Source organism: Periplaneta americana, chromosome 2 (genome assembly GCF_040183065.1).
Source record: "Periplaneta americana isolate PAMFEO1 chromosome 2, P.americana_PAMFEO1_priV1, whole genome shotgun sequence".
Taxonomy (NCBI): domain Eukaryota; kingdom Metazoa; phylum Arthropoda; class Insecta; order Blattodea; family Blattidae; genus Periplaneta; species Periplaneta americana.
In genome coordinates, this window is record NC_091118.1 from 57226644 (window position 1) to 57243894 (window position 17251).

General features: G+C 36.1%; 1 protein-coding gene across 3 annotated transcripts in view; it reads left to right on the forward strand.

Moving 5' to 3' along the window:
• The window catches only part of LOC138693969 (neuromedin-B receptor-like), a 50870-nt gene that overhangs the window by 19138 nt on the left and 14481 nt on the right, over positions 1–17251 (forward strand). Inside the window, exon 3 of one of the 3 annotated variants that reach the window (XM_069817720.1) lies at positions 6664–6961. The exons of the other annotated variants lie outside the window; for them this stretch is intronic. The gene's annotated coding sequence lies outside the window, so the exon portion shown is untranslated. The remainder of the gene's footprint in view (positions 1–6663; positions 6962–17251) is intronic. 3 annotated transcript variants of the gene reach the window in all.

Sequence of the window (17251 nt, forward strand, 5' to 3'; positions counted from 1 at the left end):
TTATAGACAGCTGCTGTGTTGCTGATCTGAGCTGATTCGGACATTTCTTTACTTGAGCACAAGCATGTAAAATGCGAGCGAGAAATTCCTCCCTTGTTTCCACTTTGCGCTTATATACTTCGCTCTTAAGCTAACCCCAGTCACAGTAATTCAATGAAGTAAGGTTGAGTGACCTCAGTGGCCAAGAAATGATTCCACCGCGACCAATCCAACGACCAAGATACGTTTCATTGATCCTACTACAATCTAATGTCGTTTTTGGTTGCGTCCGCATGTGAGTACTGATGGACATGAGGCTGACACCCGTAATTTTCAAACAGCTGTATGTCAGATATTGTTAAGAACAGGGCTTATGTACATATAAACTTTTTGTTCAGAATCACCAATATTATCATCCCTCATACCATATACCTTTTCTCCTGACCCAACTTGTATACGAGGGTTCTAGAAGAAAAAGTGACAAACTCCACTTTTGACGAAAATGAGTTGAAGTATGGAACTTCTTCTTCTTCTTTGGAGTAAATGCCATCTATGTATGAACTTGTTCCGTTGCATTTCTGGCAAAATCCTCCTCAAACTGAGTACTTTAAATCGTGGTTAGTTGGAAACAAGGTAATCTTCATGTAGTTGTGAGTTGCAGGAATGGCAAACTCGATGTTGGCCAATCACAAGCAAGCCAGCTTTCACGTGATTTTAATTGTGTCGTCATTCTTGTTTATGCTTTATTACGGAATATTATCGATGCTTAATTTAATTTGTTGTAATTTCAAATATTTAGACTCATTTTGGAAAATCAGTATGTACAACAATGCAGTACCAGAATCTGTTTCACCAAGTAAAGTTGGGCATAGAAGAAGAGAAATAAACCAATGAAAAAGGAATGCCGGAAAGAAAATAAGGTTAGATTCTTTCATTAGGTATACTGTATTTACAGTTGTTTAGTATACTGTGCGACGACGGGTATGAACCTCATAAGTGATACCAATGAGACAACTAGGACAGGAAATAATGGGGTAAGGTGGCCAGTGTGCAGAGTTTATTTTGTGTCTGGAATCAGAATGTCCTCAGCGTTTTAAAACATTAGGCATACACAAAACTATAAATAGTGAGTGTATAAAATATCAGTCTGTTTTTGTTGATCCTTCACTCCTGCCAGTTTTTCCGAGGTGCAGTCTGATAAGATATTGCACAAACGTTGTATACAAAATAGAGCCTTCCAGAAATGAAACCCACCCTCCTAGAGTCCACTGTGAAGAGTCATGTTAGGAATAGACGAAACGAACTTGAATCTATCAAACAGAATTCTTGGAAATATTACACATAACGAAACACTATGCTGTTCGTCATGAAAAACTATGCAGCTACTGGGACATCAGCAAAAGAAAGAAGGGGAAGAACATCGAACCAGTGACAAGTATCTTGCTAAGAAGCAATTAGTGGTGAACTTCATAACTACGATTAAATGCGTTCAAACTCATTGCACAGGATCTGCAAAAAGCATTAGGCGATATTTACCCTCAGATTTGAACATTAGAGATATGGCAAAATATAGAATAAGAAAATCCAAGATGTTTAGTTTAGAAGATTTGCTGGAAGAAACAATGATAGGACAGTGAATAAAGAAATTATTGAGAGAGGAGAACTTTATAGAAACTGATGACTTGATTGTTTACATATTTAGGTTTTCATTCCATTAATATGTGATCAAAATAATAAGTAATCACTGAACTTAATTATATATTTTAATTCAATCATTTCCCATGAATAAATTGCAATTGTGACAATCTTCACAGAACGTTGGATGAAATCTCTACTTGTTATTTGCAAACCTGGCAATCTCCAATTTTCATCAACTCGGTACACAAAGTTCATTATACAAGGTGTAAGGAGTATAAGTGCCATTATTTTAACTGACGATTATTCATGTCATAAGGAAGAAAAAATGTCCTTATAATCTTTTCTCATTGCAATATTTAACGAATTATTAAAGTTTACAATATTAGACGTTTTGGAACGTTGCTGGATGGGGAGGAGAGAGTTTATAAATACATGGTACAGCACAAGCGGGTACAGACATACCGGTACAGAACAGATGCTCTGTTCTAATGCCGGAGCGGACTATGATAATACTGTTGTTTACATAAAACGACCAGCAAATACAAACTTTCAATCTCGTTAATAGAACATTACGGCAAATTTACATTTTATGTAACAATAATTTTTATTGCATGTCTAAAAAATAAACAATAATGGTTTTCTGCACAAAATCACATTAACTTTTCTAATGCAACATTTTAATCTCTTCCGGTTCCGTAAATCATTATCATTTTTAAAGAAATTTCTGGTTGTGTGATTTTTGAAATGGGGTAAGAGACTCCTAGTTTCTAAAAATCGTTCAGAAACTGCTACAAAAGTTCGCCGATTACGTAACCTTTTTTGAGGAAAACTTTGACTGTACATCCTTCTTGCCTCACTTGAATTACGACGACTTTCTCCATAAATTAATGACATATAATATTCCTAAACCGTAAATGAAATTGTGAGTTCATTATCGAATACCCTGTACAGAACTGTCGTCCACTCTGCAGTAGACCTATGGACAAGGAGCTTGAACTCATCTGACTCGTACTTACGCCTGTACAGATTACTGCCTGCTGAACACGTTGCCACGTCTCTCACGCCAGAATATTAACAAATTTAAGCATACATTTTTATTTAATTTCACGAAAACGTTATAGAACATACAAATATTTATTTAAACTAATATTAACGCTTTGCTAGATATACCTACTAATGTAATAGTTTTCGTAATTTTACTAACGATATAAGCATTATAACATCAATAAAATAAGAAAAGAAATATATTTTAATGGGAAAACTATCAAGTTTTGACCGTATGTTGTATGGACACTTTTTGATTCTGTAGACCGTCCCCGACGACTGTGATAAGGACGACACTTATGTCCTTTGTACCCTATAGGTATTAGGTTATGCACGTTTTCTAACTGATATAGGAGTAGAAATCTTTTATTCTAGAAACTAATCGTGAAATTATCTTGTTCAGTTACCGAGTTCTAAGAAATTCATCTGTCCTCTAAAATTTGGTGAAGTGGACAATGCCGGTTTTGCTTCTAGTCCCCTTCATATGGATCATATGCGGAGATTAAGACGAAGACAGAACATACGAAAGATTGGAAATGATGAGTTTGCAGTGAAAGATCTACCCCTGAGCAGACCACTATGTATGCATGCATATATGCTTTCATTAATATTCTTTTCCATTTATAATTTATATCAACAAAACAAAATTGCCATAAGAACTGAATGCGGAACTACTAGCTGGACTTTAATAAACCAAAGTGTTAGGTGCGAGATATTAAAGCTGGTATTGGTTGACAACAATGAAGAGACGGCCAAATTAGCCTTTTAGGAATTACTCTTACGTGATAGTCAGTACAAATGTATCCGATAGTGTGGATATTGCAAAAGAATTTGGTTCTTACTGTTATGATAAGAAACTAACAATTCTAAAAAGAAAGAATAAATATGTTTTCCCAGTATCTAATTTTATCAAATGTTGTGGTACAGTTGAATTTGCTTTGAGGAGACATGTTGAAAGAAAACCTGTGAAAATCCGAAAAAATTATTTGGACGTGCTGATTTCGTTTGTAGTACAGCAGCGTACAGAAGAAAGTTGTGAATTTGTATAATATTTTAAAGGAGATTATATTCTTTACTGTATTTTGTTCTATGTTACTACTCCATTCCGTATATTTAAAAACTTGTAATCCCAAATCATAATGCATTCTATGCAGCTGGAGTTTCACATATAATCACCCACTTCTTTTTAAATACATTACAGGCAAGCACAGGGTCAGACAATATATGAGAGGCAGTCAAATGAAAACGGATCAGATACCAAAAAGTATAATGGAACATTTATGACCTCAAAAGTAATCCCCAAAACTGTTTATACATTTATCCCACTGCTAGACAAGACGATCAATCCCATTCTTGAAAAAGCTTGTGGGCTGTCTACAGAACCAGTTCTTTACCCAGTCACACACGTCTTCGTCCGATGCAAAACGAAGTCCACGAATTTCTTTCTTCAACGGTCCAAAAAAATGTGAAAATCGCATGGGAGAGATCTGGGCCGTAGAGAGGTGTGTTGAAGCGTTTCCGAAACAAATCTCTGAATCGTATTCCTCACGGAGTTGGCGGTATATGAGCGGGCATTTTCATGAAGAAGGATAACGGCATTTTGACTTAATGGCACGTCTCAGTTTCTGTAAAGTTTCTTCATAACGCTGTGTATTGATTGTGGCCCCATGCTCGAGAAATTCAACAAGCACAGGACCCCTAGAATCGAAGAAGAATGTCAACATGACTTTACCGCAACTTGTGTGTATTGCTTTGAACTTTTTCGGTGCGGGAGAATCCATATGTATCCATTTTTGCTCTGCCGTTTGCTCTCTGGTTCAAAATGGTGACAATACGTGACAGAAATGCATACTCTTCCTTGTGATATGGTTGCAAGTGACCCAGTGAAGCAGTCATTCTGTTTGTTTTTTGTTCCTCCGTCAACTGATGTGGAACTCTTTGCGAGCAGATTTTTCGGTAATGCAGGTACTTCGTTGCAATGACGTGTACGGAACCGTGACTTATTCCCACCAAATGACGAAGTTCTTCCACAGTGATCCGTCGATTTCCCCGTATAAGACCATAAACCTCAGCAATAACAGCAGGTGTGATGACACAATGAGCCTTTCCTAGGCGAGCATCGTCTTGCAGTGACACGCGTCCCTCTCGAAATCTCTTGTGCCATTCCAGTACACGCGAGCATGACATGCTGTGTTCGCCGTAAACAGCAGATATACGACGATGGATTTCTCGTCCTCCTGCTCCTTCAGCAGTCAAAAATCGCACTACACCTCGCTGTCCTTCTTTACCTGCCTCCATTAGTGATGTTGAACGAACACAAGTATCTCTAACCTCACTTCCAGCACAATAAACGTACGACTAGTGTGTAGGCCAGGGATGAGGCGATATTAGCTCCCAATCATGGTAAAAGAGCTCGACCTTGATCACGAGCGCATAGCGCATCCACTGTAACGTAGACAACAGGGATGTACATGTACATGCAGCGAATAAAGGCAGCAATTATTACAATAACTTGCGTTACTAAATTTATGGCTATGTAATAGGGCTAATTACTCAGTTATTTAATATACATGTACATATATAATCAAATCGCAAAGGGATAGGTTTTTTAGGAACAAAAAGAGAAATAGGAAAAGTTAATTCTATATAAACCATTTTATTGTTAAAAGCAATTATTTATTATGTAAATACTTCACTTCATTGGTTAGGAGAAACTAATAGGGTTTACCTGCTCGACGTATGTGATCTCCAAGTACTTTTGAGTATTTGTTGAAAAAATAATAATGGCAATATTGATTGAAATAGAGTATATTGATTGTGTGATTGTGAAAATGTAGTCCTTACTCTCCAGTCGTGATTATGTAATGAGTTTTCTTAGAATGATTTGTGAGATGCACGTAACACGAAAAAAAAGAAAAACAAATTGATTAAATTAAGATATTGAGAGCCATCGTAGTTTTTGGGGTCAATCATTTAAGGGGATATGTATGACTTTTAAAACTTCCACAATTTCGGCCAAAATTTGTGAAATTTAAACTATGTAAATAGATCTATAATAATATCATCTGTACAAAAGTTTGTGCAATTAGGTCTAATAGTTTTGAAATTATATTTTTAAGTATATTTTATATTGACGTTACTAAAAAAGTTCCTTGCATCAAAGTTTTCAAAATGTTTAGTTCACATTTGCTAAAAATCCTGAAAATAGTTATTGGAATAAAAGTGAATTAGCATTTTGAGTTTAGTAATAGTATAAGTTAAAGTGCAATCAAAGATAAAATATTATTTCTAAATTAAAGAAACACGTAGTCTAATAAAAGTAAATATCCAGAAACAAGCAACAAATAAAACATCAACAATACATTTAAAATAAAGAAATAAAAGGAATCCAGATACTATCTACTGACCCATATGTAAATTAATTTACCTTCGATGTCAATTCAGAAATGAATTTATTTCTGTCTTCTCCTGAATAATGCCTATATTTTTTTCATGTTGCGTCTCATAATGCCGTTTTATGTTGCTTTTTTTGCAAATGGTATATTTTTTTTTACACAACAAACACTGGACTTCCATCACCATGTTCGAAGCATAAATATTGGATCTTCCACTCTTCCTTGAAAGCTTTAAGCGCTTCCGTTCCGTCATGATGCGCTGTGTTCTAAGATCTGTACATCCTTCAGCAATGTTTACAGGTAAAAGAGCTCCGCGCACGCGTGCAGGGGGCATAAAATAACTCTCGCTCGCAATTATTAGTCCCTATCGCAAGACTGGTTTAGGCAGAGGTTGTAACTATGCTTTCACGAGTCGCCACCAGATGTCTGTTCAACAATGAAATTCCAGTGGTACCAGCTTGCCAGCCGTGAGATATACGCATGGTGACCCCTTTTTCATTTGACTGTCCTTCATAGTTCCTCACATTCAATTTTAAACATAGCCTAACCATGTTCACGGCTACATCACATATTTCAAGATTTAGGAAATCCCATTATTTTTCCACAGATGTATTTGATGCTGTCATCGGTGGTCATAGCAACCAACCACACGTCATCTGGAATCACAGAAATACTACAAGAAACAACGCCTTATGATGTCGTCGCTTTGGAACCAACATCAAATATCAACTCGATAAATTCAAGAAACTTCAATAACGAAATATATCAAGAACACAATAATTATAGCCTTAAAACTAAAAACGAATTTGAAAGTGTGATAAAAGCAGAAGTGTTGACTTTAATGATAAACAATCCATATATAATATTTTCAGTTTCGAATATGGACTCACTTATGAATAGATCAGGTGAGATCGAACAGTATTTTAAGACGGAAAATTTAAATAAATTCCTAATTCCAGTACCTACTTGCGTTAACGAGCTACTGCTACTACTAGATGAGTGGATGAATTCAGCTAACAGAGTAATAAAAGACATTAATATAATTACAAATTTAATCACTCACAAAAATAATGACGAATTTTTCCTTACTTCATCAGAATTCATGCAGCGACAAATGATGAGAGGACATAAAATAATAGACACCGAAAATTTCCAGCACAGAACTAAAACTATTTGTGCCACTTTAAATGTGTTGCAAAATTGTATTACAACAAAATGTAATTATTCTATGTTCCAAGCTACATATTATTATACAAATTCAAATATTCTACAGATACTAGCAAATATTACTGTAAATGAAGGAAACAAAACTGAGATTATGGTAAAGCACAAGCGAGGAAATCAAGAAAATCTCATTTGGATGACAAATTCAGAAACGAAATTGAAATATATAATACTCGTGACCTCAGATTCACTTACTAATGGTGAAGTCAAGAATGAAACTATTTGGCAAAAAAATGTAATAAAAATAATGAAAAATATTGTAGATCCAATTGTATACTCCACAATACTTGTAACTGGCGTCCTCGGAAACAGTATACTGATATTTCTATTCATTCGTCATAAAAACAAACGAACGATGACCAATATCATGATTATCAACCTTGCAATCAGTGACATTCTGAACCTTAGCATCAACGGTTCTATGCACTTCTTCTTCCACTTTGAGGATGGGTCTGTTGATAACGAAACAACATGCAGAGTTGTTCTTGCAATTCGTCAATTTCTGAGGCTCAACAGTGCCTTAGCAGTCATATCTCTGATGGCTCAGAGATGCATCGCAATTTTGCCAGATTTCAACACTCAGAACAAGACGTCTGTGACTTCTACCGCTTTGTGTCTTCTGGTTGTTTGGATTTTTCCAGCATTTACGGCAATGGGAAATGCGTTCTGCCCACAATTCTATGAACCCATTTGTAACATTCGTAAAAGACATAACTACAGGATCGCATACTTAGCTGTTTTAAATTGTATAGTGTACATTTTAATTCTACCTTCGCTGATGTTCATACTCTCTTTTCTCCTAGTTAGAAAGATGAAGGAAAGTACAAAAATCTTCACAATAAAAGCGGAAGAGAGGAAGAGAAGTGCACGAGTTTTGATGTCTCTTGCAGTCATTTTCGTCGTAACGTACTGTCCATTCCAGGCCTGGACAATGGTACGATGGGTTGGCATTGATGAGAGTTACCCACCCATGTTGATGTCGCTGTATGTAACAAAGTATTTGCTTTTCGCCAATGGATGTTTCAACCCAATTGCACTTTTCTTAACAAGCACTCATTTCAAAGAATCACTTACATCTGACTTCTGTTCTTCTTCTAAATCAGAAGTAACTAGTACGAAGGTCTGAATTAGAATTAAAAACCTATCTTTCCAAAGGGGCTAAGAGCCGAAAACTACTTTATGGGATATTGATTAAAAACACGCTGCCAAATGCATGTTGAGATACCTTCGACACTATCTTTCGGTGCATAAATTAGTCACTTACAGCTGAGATACAATAATATGATATTCTCATATGAATGTACCTACCTTAGACTGAATAAAATTAAATTTAAAAAATTGGTACTTAGCCCTTTTGGAAAGATAAATCTTCAAATCCTATATATTTATTACGAACTAATTTTAACATACATTAGGAATATTCTCAAACTAAAACTATGGTACAGGTAAGGAGTAATGATGAAATTTTGGCGACAGAAAAAGCAGTCGCATTGAAATGAAATTTCAAAATGTCTGTTAGGAGCGAACTATATTTTCAGATACGACTGTATGACTCAATTTTTTTTATAATTCAATTCACATCTTGAAGTATAATAATAATAATAATAATAATAATAATAATAATAATAATAATAATAATAATAATAATGGCGGCCGGGTAGCTCAGTTGGTAGAGCAGCTGGCTACGGACTGGAAGGTCCGGGGTTCGATCCCAGGTGGTGACAGGATTTTTTCTCGTTGCCAAACTTTCAGAACGGCCCCGAGGTTCACTCAGCCTCCTATAAAATAGAGTACCGGGTCTTTCCCGGGGGTAAAATGCGGTCAGAGCGTGGTGCCGACCACACCACCTCATTCTAGTGCCGAGGTCATGGAAAGCATGGGGCTCTACCTCCATGCCCCCCAAGTGCCTTCATGGCATGTTACGGGGATACCTTTACCTTTTTTTACCATAATAATAATAATAATAATAATAATAATAATAATAATAATAATAATAATAATAATAATAATAATTTTTCCAGTTCGTGTAAGATTGTGATTCTCCGTTATACCAGCTATAGCACGTTTACCGGGCGTTACTTTTACGGACAGGTGGTAAGCCTATTTCAGTAAATAGTACACTTAATGAGTAACTTCTATTAGGTAATTTAAAATACCCAGACCAGGACATGTGAATGTATAGATACGGAATTAAAATTTGGAACGAGTCTTGACGTGAGTCCACCTGTATGTAGGCACCAATTTCGCACGACTGTGTACAAGTAGCATATATACAGAGACTCTTGTGTACTGCACATGCGCAGTGTATTGTAAGCGAAACAACACAGTAAGGGAGATCCAAATTTTATTTCCGTTTCTGTACCCAAAATACAGCTACTCACATTCGGCTTTGTAGTTCATGGAGTTTTAAAGCCCGTTTATTCAAATGTTCAAGTCACACACAGGTGGCTTCAGTTAAGCTACTCCATAATTTTCATTTACTTGATGCAAATTTACTCTGTTTAAAAACATAAAATATTCCGAATGTGTTCAATAGTTAATTTGAATGCTCACATTTAAAGAGGCCTACGTTTATTTTAACATTCTTTCCGTTCTCGTTGCCGTTTCCGTTCCTGGTTTATTGTAAACCAGTCTGAATACACTACTCCGTCGATACACGGTAAAGGTTGATAATATTGTGATAAAATTATCATAGTACATTTTGAGAATTTTTTAAAATTTTACTGAGCCAGCGAAGGACCGGTTTTGTGCAGAAACTTGCCCACGAACATTCCCTTAATACGTTGACCCCCCCCCCAAAAAAAACGATCTTCTTCTCGCTCAGTAAAATTGTAAAAAGTTCTCAAAAAGAATTATCATAATATTATTAGTATCACAATTTTACCAACATTTACCTTAGGACAAATCCAATACGCGTAGCAATTCCATGCAATCAGCAAGCATCATGTTAGAGCAGTCTTGAACAACTGGGCGACAATTGTGGCGTTGCGTCACTCATCGAATACGTTACTCACCCTTTCCTTTCACCACCGCGTGAATGACTTTGTAGGGAAGGGGAATTCTATTCAGTGTCTGTCTTATGTGATTGCGTACGGGCCATAGATACGTCATTCAACGCTGGTGGACTGTGGACTAGGAACCAATGCTTTCCCCATGCTTTCCACCCCTCTCTCGCCAGTTCTGTAACCCTGTGTTAGAGCATGAAATTCAAGGAATATTATGGACAGTAAGAAATCGATCATACGGGAATGGGTATTTAGGAGTTGTCAATTCATTATAAAAAGTGAAATAATATAGACGACGTATCATATTGTAAGTAAATAATAAACAATCAAATAAACAAGGAAATAAACAAATAAATAACTAGCTGAATAACTAAACAAATTACTAAATACGAGTAGCTAAACAAGTAACTAAATAAATAACTCAATAAATAAATACGATAAATAAACATAAATTAATGAATGAATATGTAAATAAATAAGCAAATGAGTAAGTAAATAAGTAAATAAATACGTAGGTAAATAAGGAAGTAAATAAATAAGTACATAAATATTACTTTGGAAAACGTATTATGTCTTTCACGTGTTAAATTTTATGTTACCTTGTTAACATGTTTCGGCCTGCTATTGGCCATAATCAGAACTGGTTGTTGCTGATCTTGGCGCCTTTTGTTTTGTTTCCCGTGGGGGTGTGATTGTGTAGTGTAATGTGGAGTCAAAGAGAATTTCAGAACACACACACATTTCACTACACAAACACACCCCCACAGGAAACAAAACAAAAGGCGCCAAGACCAGTAACAACCAGTTCTGATGATGGTCAATAGCAGGCCGAAACATGTTAACAAGGTAACAAAATTTAACACGTAAAAGACATCTAATGCTTTTTCCAAAGTGATATAATGTTAAAAGTTGCGTAATCAAGATGTATAAATATTACATTAAACTTTCAACCAATATCCTTAATATTTGCGTCGTTTTGAAGGCGTTGAATAATATTTACTTTATCAAAAATACAAGTACTCAGACGTGAACGTGTTTGTGACGTGATTCCTTACCGGTATGCTGGGGATTGGATTCTCGTCACAATAGACCACGTTGTACTGTATTGTTGCTTTCTTTAGACTCAAACGCATTCTACTAAATCGGAGGAGCAATGTAGTCGGAACTAAGGCTGGGGACGGAGCGGTTCGGAGCAGTTACTGTGACGTTATTACTCGGTTGAACCGAGTACAGTTCCGAGTACAAATTTGTGGCGGCAGATTTAAAATTTAGATAGATTGAGTCGATTTTAGAACGTACTTTGAAAGTGAAACCAAGCGTGTTTTAAAAGCGTTGTAGTAAGGCGCTTTCGCTTTGCCAATTGACGAGAAAAAAGTGCTTCTCTTCATTGCAAAATAGCAGTTGCAAATTTCATTTGCGTGATTACAACTATTTGCGGAGTTATTTTGTATGAAAGGCCTATTTAACTTTCAGTGTTATATATGACAGACGAAATAAAATTGATAAAATAATTTATAATACTAACAGCTAATAAATTAACATGTGAAGTAAACGTTAAACACTGCAGCTAAGTAAAAAAGAAGATAGAAAGAAACGGGATCCATGAAGCACTGCCTAAAACACTTAAAAATAACACACAGAATTAGTTACTATTACGGAAAGTGGATAAAATTATCAATAAAACGTGGAATCTTAAACTGAAGAACATAATGTTTATTTATTTTATAACATTACTAGCCTTCAATACAACTATGTTTTCTTTGGTGAAGAGTAATATTATTGATAAATTAAAGTAATTAGGTAACATAATTCGTAGAAATAAATACAAATAACATGATGACTGATGAGATAACACAAATAGAAGAAAAATATAATGCACTTCCTTTTTTAACATACTTTAATATTAATCAAACACTCTAATATGATGATGATAATAATAATAATAATTATAATAATAATAATAATACTTATGGCTTTTAAGGAACCCGGAGGTTCATTGCCGCCACATAAGCCCGCCATCGGTCCCTATCCTGAGCAAGGTTAATCCAGTCTCTACAATCATAACCCACCTCCCTCAAATACATTTCAATATTATACTCCCATCTACGTCTCGGCCTCCCCAAAGATCTTATTTCCTTCGGCCTCTCAACTAACACTCTATATGCATTTCTGGATTCACCCATACGTGCTACATGTCTTGCCTATCTCAAACGTGTGGATTTAATGTTCCTAATTATATCAGGTGAAGAATAAAATGCATGCAGTTCTGCGTTATGTAACTTTCTCCATTCTCCTGTAACTTCATCCCTCTTAGCCCCAAATATTTTCCTAAGGATCTTATTCTCAAATACCCTTAACCTCTGTTCCTCTCTCAAAGTGAGAGTCCAAGTTTCACAACCATAACATAGAAGAACCAGTAATATAATTGTTTCATAAATTCTAACTCAGCTTTTCTGAGAGCAGACTGGATGATAAAAGCTTCTCAACCGAATAATAAAACGCATTTCCCATATTTATTCTGCATTTAATTTCCTCCCCAGTGTACAGGGGCGGACGCAGGATTTTTTTTCGGGGAGGGATTTGAGGAGATAGTAAAAATGGAATAATGAGAAATAAGTTTATATACTCACAACTTGTTTCCGAGTCACAAACATTTACAAGTTGGCCTGAGTAGCGTAGTCGGTATAGCCTTCTGTGCTCGAAGTTGCGGGTTCTATCCCAGCACAGTTCGATGAAAATTTAAGTGTAATGTGACAGGTCTCATATCGGTAAATTTATTGGCATATAAAAAGTCCTGTGGGAAAAAAATTCTGGCACACCAGTGACGCTGATATAACCTCGGCAATTGTGAGCGTTGTTAAATAAACCACAATTCTTAAATTTTATTATAATATTTACAATGACTGCAAAACAAAAACAATGACAGAGTGATATTTACAGAAGAAGGTGACGAGGCTTCTTAGACATTTCATCCAGTACTTCATGAGCTTTTATTTCTACATTTTTATGTATCATCATCAAGACCAGTCCATTTAATCTGTCTGCTCCTCAAATAAGTCTTCAAATAGCGCAATGTTGAGAACGACCGTTCTGGTGTTGCTGTAGTTACAGGCAACATACAGAAAAGTTTTGGTGCCTTGTGAGTGCAGGGAAAAATAATTTCATTGCACCTATTCAAAGATGATATAAAATCAATAGGCATTAGGTGAAGATTTTTCTGATCAAGGAAATTTCTTCTCCACATCTTCAATTCATTGAAGAAAGACTCTGGTGATGCATCAACATCATTGGGCCACTGATTTACTATAGCCTCAACAGCAGTTTCTAAATGTTCATCTGATGCTCGCACTATGTTTTTAGGAAACAAAGCTTGTATGGACTTTAGGATTCACTTATGATTTAAAAACCTGTCCTTGAGCTGACTAATAAAATAGTCTAAGAAGGGAAGGAGAATTGAAAGCCTAAAATACTCTTCAGGACTCTCTGTCTTGAAGTTAGAATGCTGTGTTTGTCTCTCTGCAGTTCTTGGAATTTCCAGCGTAATTCCAGTAAGTTCAGCAACACTTTTTGCCTCTAGGTTCACTGGCTGAAAATTTAAACGAAAATCTTCCAGTTCTCTTTCTAGATTCTCACATAGATCAATGCATGTCAGACTGGCTAAACCATGTGACAGGCTAAAACCATGGCTAGCTACAATCATAGACACCAAAAATGTTGGTTTCTGTATGGCTTATATTACGATGTACCGAAGTACATGTGATAATTTTTCAGTGCAGAAATTCTGCGTCATCATATGATGATGGAAGAGTGGAACAGGGAAAATATCTCTCCGGCACCAGGATTTGAACCCGAGTTTTCAACTCTACGTGCTGACGCTTTATCCACTAAGCCACACCGGATTCCCATCCCAATGTCGGATTGAATCCTCTCAGTTTAAGTTCCACTCTTGGGTTCCCTCTAATAGCCTACCCTCATGCACTGCGTCATAGAGATGTATGACAATGGCACAATGTCCATACATGTGCAGAGGTGCATATCATGATATGCGAAAAATAATCACTTTGTGATTTAAGATGGTGCTTATTCCGTCGGATCCTGGCCACTTAGTCACTCATAACGAGTTATATTATTAGTCCTCTTGCGTTGGATCTCTTGTAGTAAGTGCCAGAGAAAAGTGCTGCTCTCCAGTGGGCAGTGGATCAGAGTTGCGAAGCAGAGGCAAGAAAAATCCCAGATATAGGGATTTCTTTCAATGCAAAGATACATTTATTTAACATTTTAGCGAAGAGAATTTACATGGTAAACCCTCTAGTTCCTATGTACATTCGCGAATTAAAATCATTATTATTTTTGTTTCTTGTTTCGTATTTTTCTCAAAATTTCGGGAGGGGATATATCCCCTTAATCCCCCCCCCTTGCGTCCACCCCTGCCAGTGTAATTTATATTTTTTACTGTTGCTCTAAGATATTTGAATTTTTCCAGCTCTTCAAAGGATAAATTTCCAACTTTTATATTTCCATTTCGTACAATATTCTGGTCACGGGACATAATCATATATTTAGTCTTTTGGGGATTTTCTTTCACACCTATCTCTTTACTTGCTTCAAATAAAATTCCCGTGTTTTCCCTAATTTTTTGTAGATTTTCTCCTAATATAGTCACGTTATAAGCATAAATAAGGAGCTGATGTAACCCGTTCAATTCTATACTTTCTCTGTTATCCTGGACTTTAATTACAATAATAATAATAATAATAATTATTATTATTATTATTATTATTATTATTATTATTATTACTATGTACAGTAATATGTTCAGACTGTCAGTGTTCATTAGGCCCACTTGACAGGTTATATAATAGGATGAACTCCTCTTCAATACTAGGAGGCCTTTCAGCCCGCCTTGGCGATAAGGAAATAATTTGTCCTGCAGCATAAAATATTTAAATACAAGAGTTTATTTTTTTTTATTTTATTGGGTTATTTTACGACGCTGTATCAACATCCAAGGTTATTTAGCGTCTGAATGAAATGAAGGTGATAATGCCGATGAAATGAGTCCGGGGTCCACCACCGAAAGTTACCCAGCATTTGCTCCTAGTGGGTTGAGGAAAACCCCGGAAAAAACCTCAACCAGGTAACTTGCCCCGACCGGGATTCGAACCCGGGCCACCTGGTTTCGCGGCCAGACGTGCTGACCGTTACTCCACAGGTGTGGACAAATACAAGAGTACCTACGTTGTTGTCTGCTAGAATTAAGTAAAATACGTGAACTCCGTTTGAACGTTTGAACTGACCGGTAACGGCTACGGTTAATCGAGTAACTTCGGTGCTCCGCTGCCAAGCACATAAACCGATAGAACCGAACAGTAACTCAACAGTTCTACTCGCTCCGTCCCCAGCTCTAGTCTGAACGGGGCGGCAGAGATGGCATGCAATGCAGTAGGGCGAGGACGAACGCGCGTGCTGTTATTGACTTCTCGGAGTCACGCGCGTGAGATAAGAGAAGAATGCGAGCGAACGCGAGGTACAAATTACACGTTTCGCGCCATTCCAACAATTGTAACTCGGCAACCGGAAGAGCTACACGGGTGTTTGACCACTTGAAGAACTCGTTAGGGACTGATGTACAAAAGTGCAACTGGTCTTCCTCTTCTCCTGTTTCCCGTTGGTATCCAGTCTAAAATTTGTTTGGGGAGTCGATCGTCATCCATCCTTCTAATGTATCCATATCATGTCAGCTGTTTGTTATGCACATAATCTAAAATAGAATCTTGATATTCTACCCGTCTTTTAATCTCCTCATTTCTCACTCTATCCAACCTTGAACACCCTGCTGCTTTTCATTTCAGTGCAGGCCAATTTACAGTAGATTTTATCTTTCAATTTAGCATTCATATTTCTGCCCGATAGGTTAGTGTACTCCTGACTACATTTTTATACAGAATGGAAGTGAAATAGCCTTGCAGATATCCAGAGCGAATAGCTCACGTTGTATGTAACAAAAACTACATCGTAATAATGGTGGAAAGTTCACAGTTAAAAAAATGTTTCCCAAATGTTTAACAACCTCTTATTTGGTAACTGTTGCGAGTAGGATCATGATTTTTGTGCATATCAATAGAGAATCTAATAAAGAATAATTTATCGCTCGTGGCGTATTTCAATAATGTGCACGGTTTTCGTGTAAATTTAATTTTTTTTAACTCTAAATTCAAGTCATTGTACGAAGCGAGCAAGTGGCTACGTCTTGGCAGAGAGCAGCTCACCTACTGACACTCACTGAGATCGTTGAACTCTTATATCTGTATTATGAGTAGTGTGTGTTAGCGACTGTGTTGCCGGACTGCTGAAACTTCAAACTTAATTGTCTAATCAACCGTGCATTTAATCACAAAAAGTAATATAGATTTTATATTCATTTACTTGTACCCTATCGTTCTTTTCAATCTGCAAGATTATTTAACTTCCACTCCGTGTATTCATTTTGTTTGATTCTGAAATTTGTTTGTCCCATAAAATTCAATTTAATATAGGCTACTTATTGTTGCTCCTCATTTTGTTATTCTTTCAATTATTTATTTTTCATGTCTACCATCTTTTGTTAGTTTACTTAGCATTTGTATCACTTGAAAAAATAGAAAATGACTGTTAGAAATTATTACAATTATGAATAGTTAATTTACATACATTCGTGCAAAAATTAATTACATACATCTACTTGAACTGTAAAATTTGGAATTATAAAAAACGTGTTGAGTATTTAATATAGACAATGACTTTTCTTCTTATTTGGAAACATTCATTTTTAAGAATGGTGCAGCAGAGTCAGGCCTTAATTGAGGATGACCACGAGGATCCGGAAATTAATAGCAAATAAATATAATTAAATATGAATATTGTTATAAAAATAAAACGTAATAATTAAGCACCACTGATTATCAATTATAAAATAAAATCTTAGAA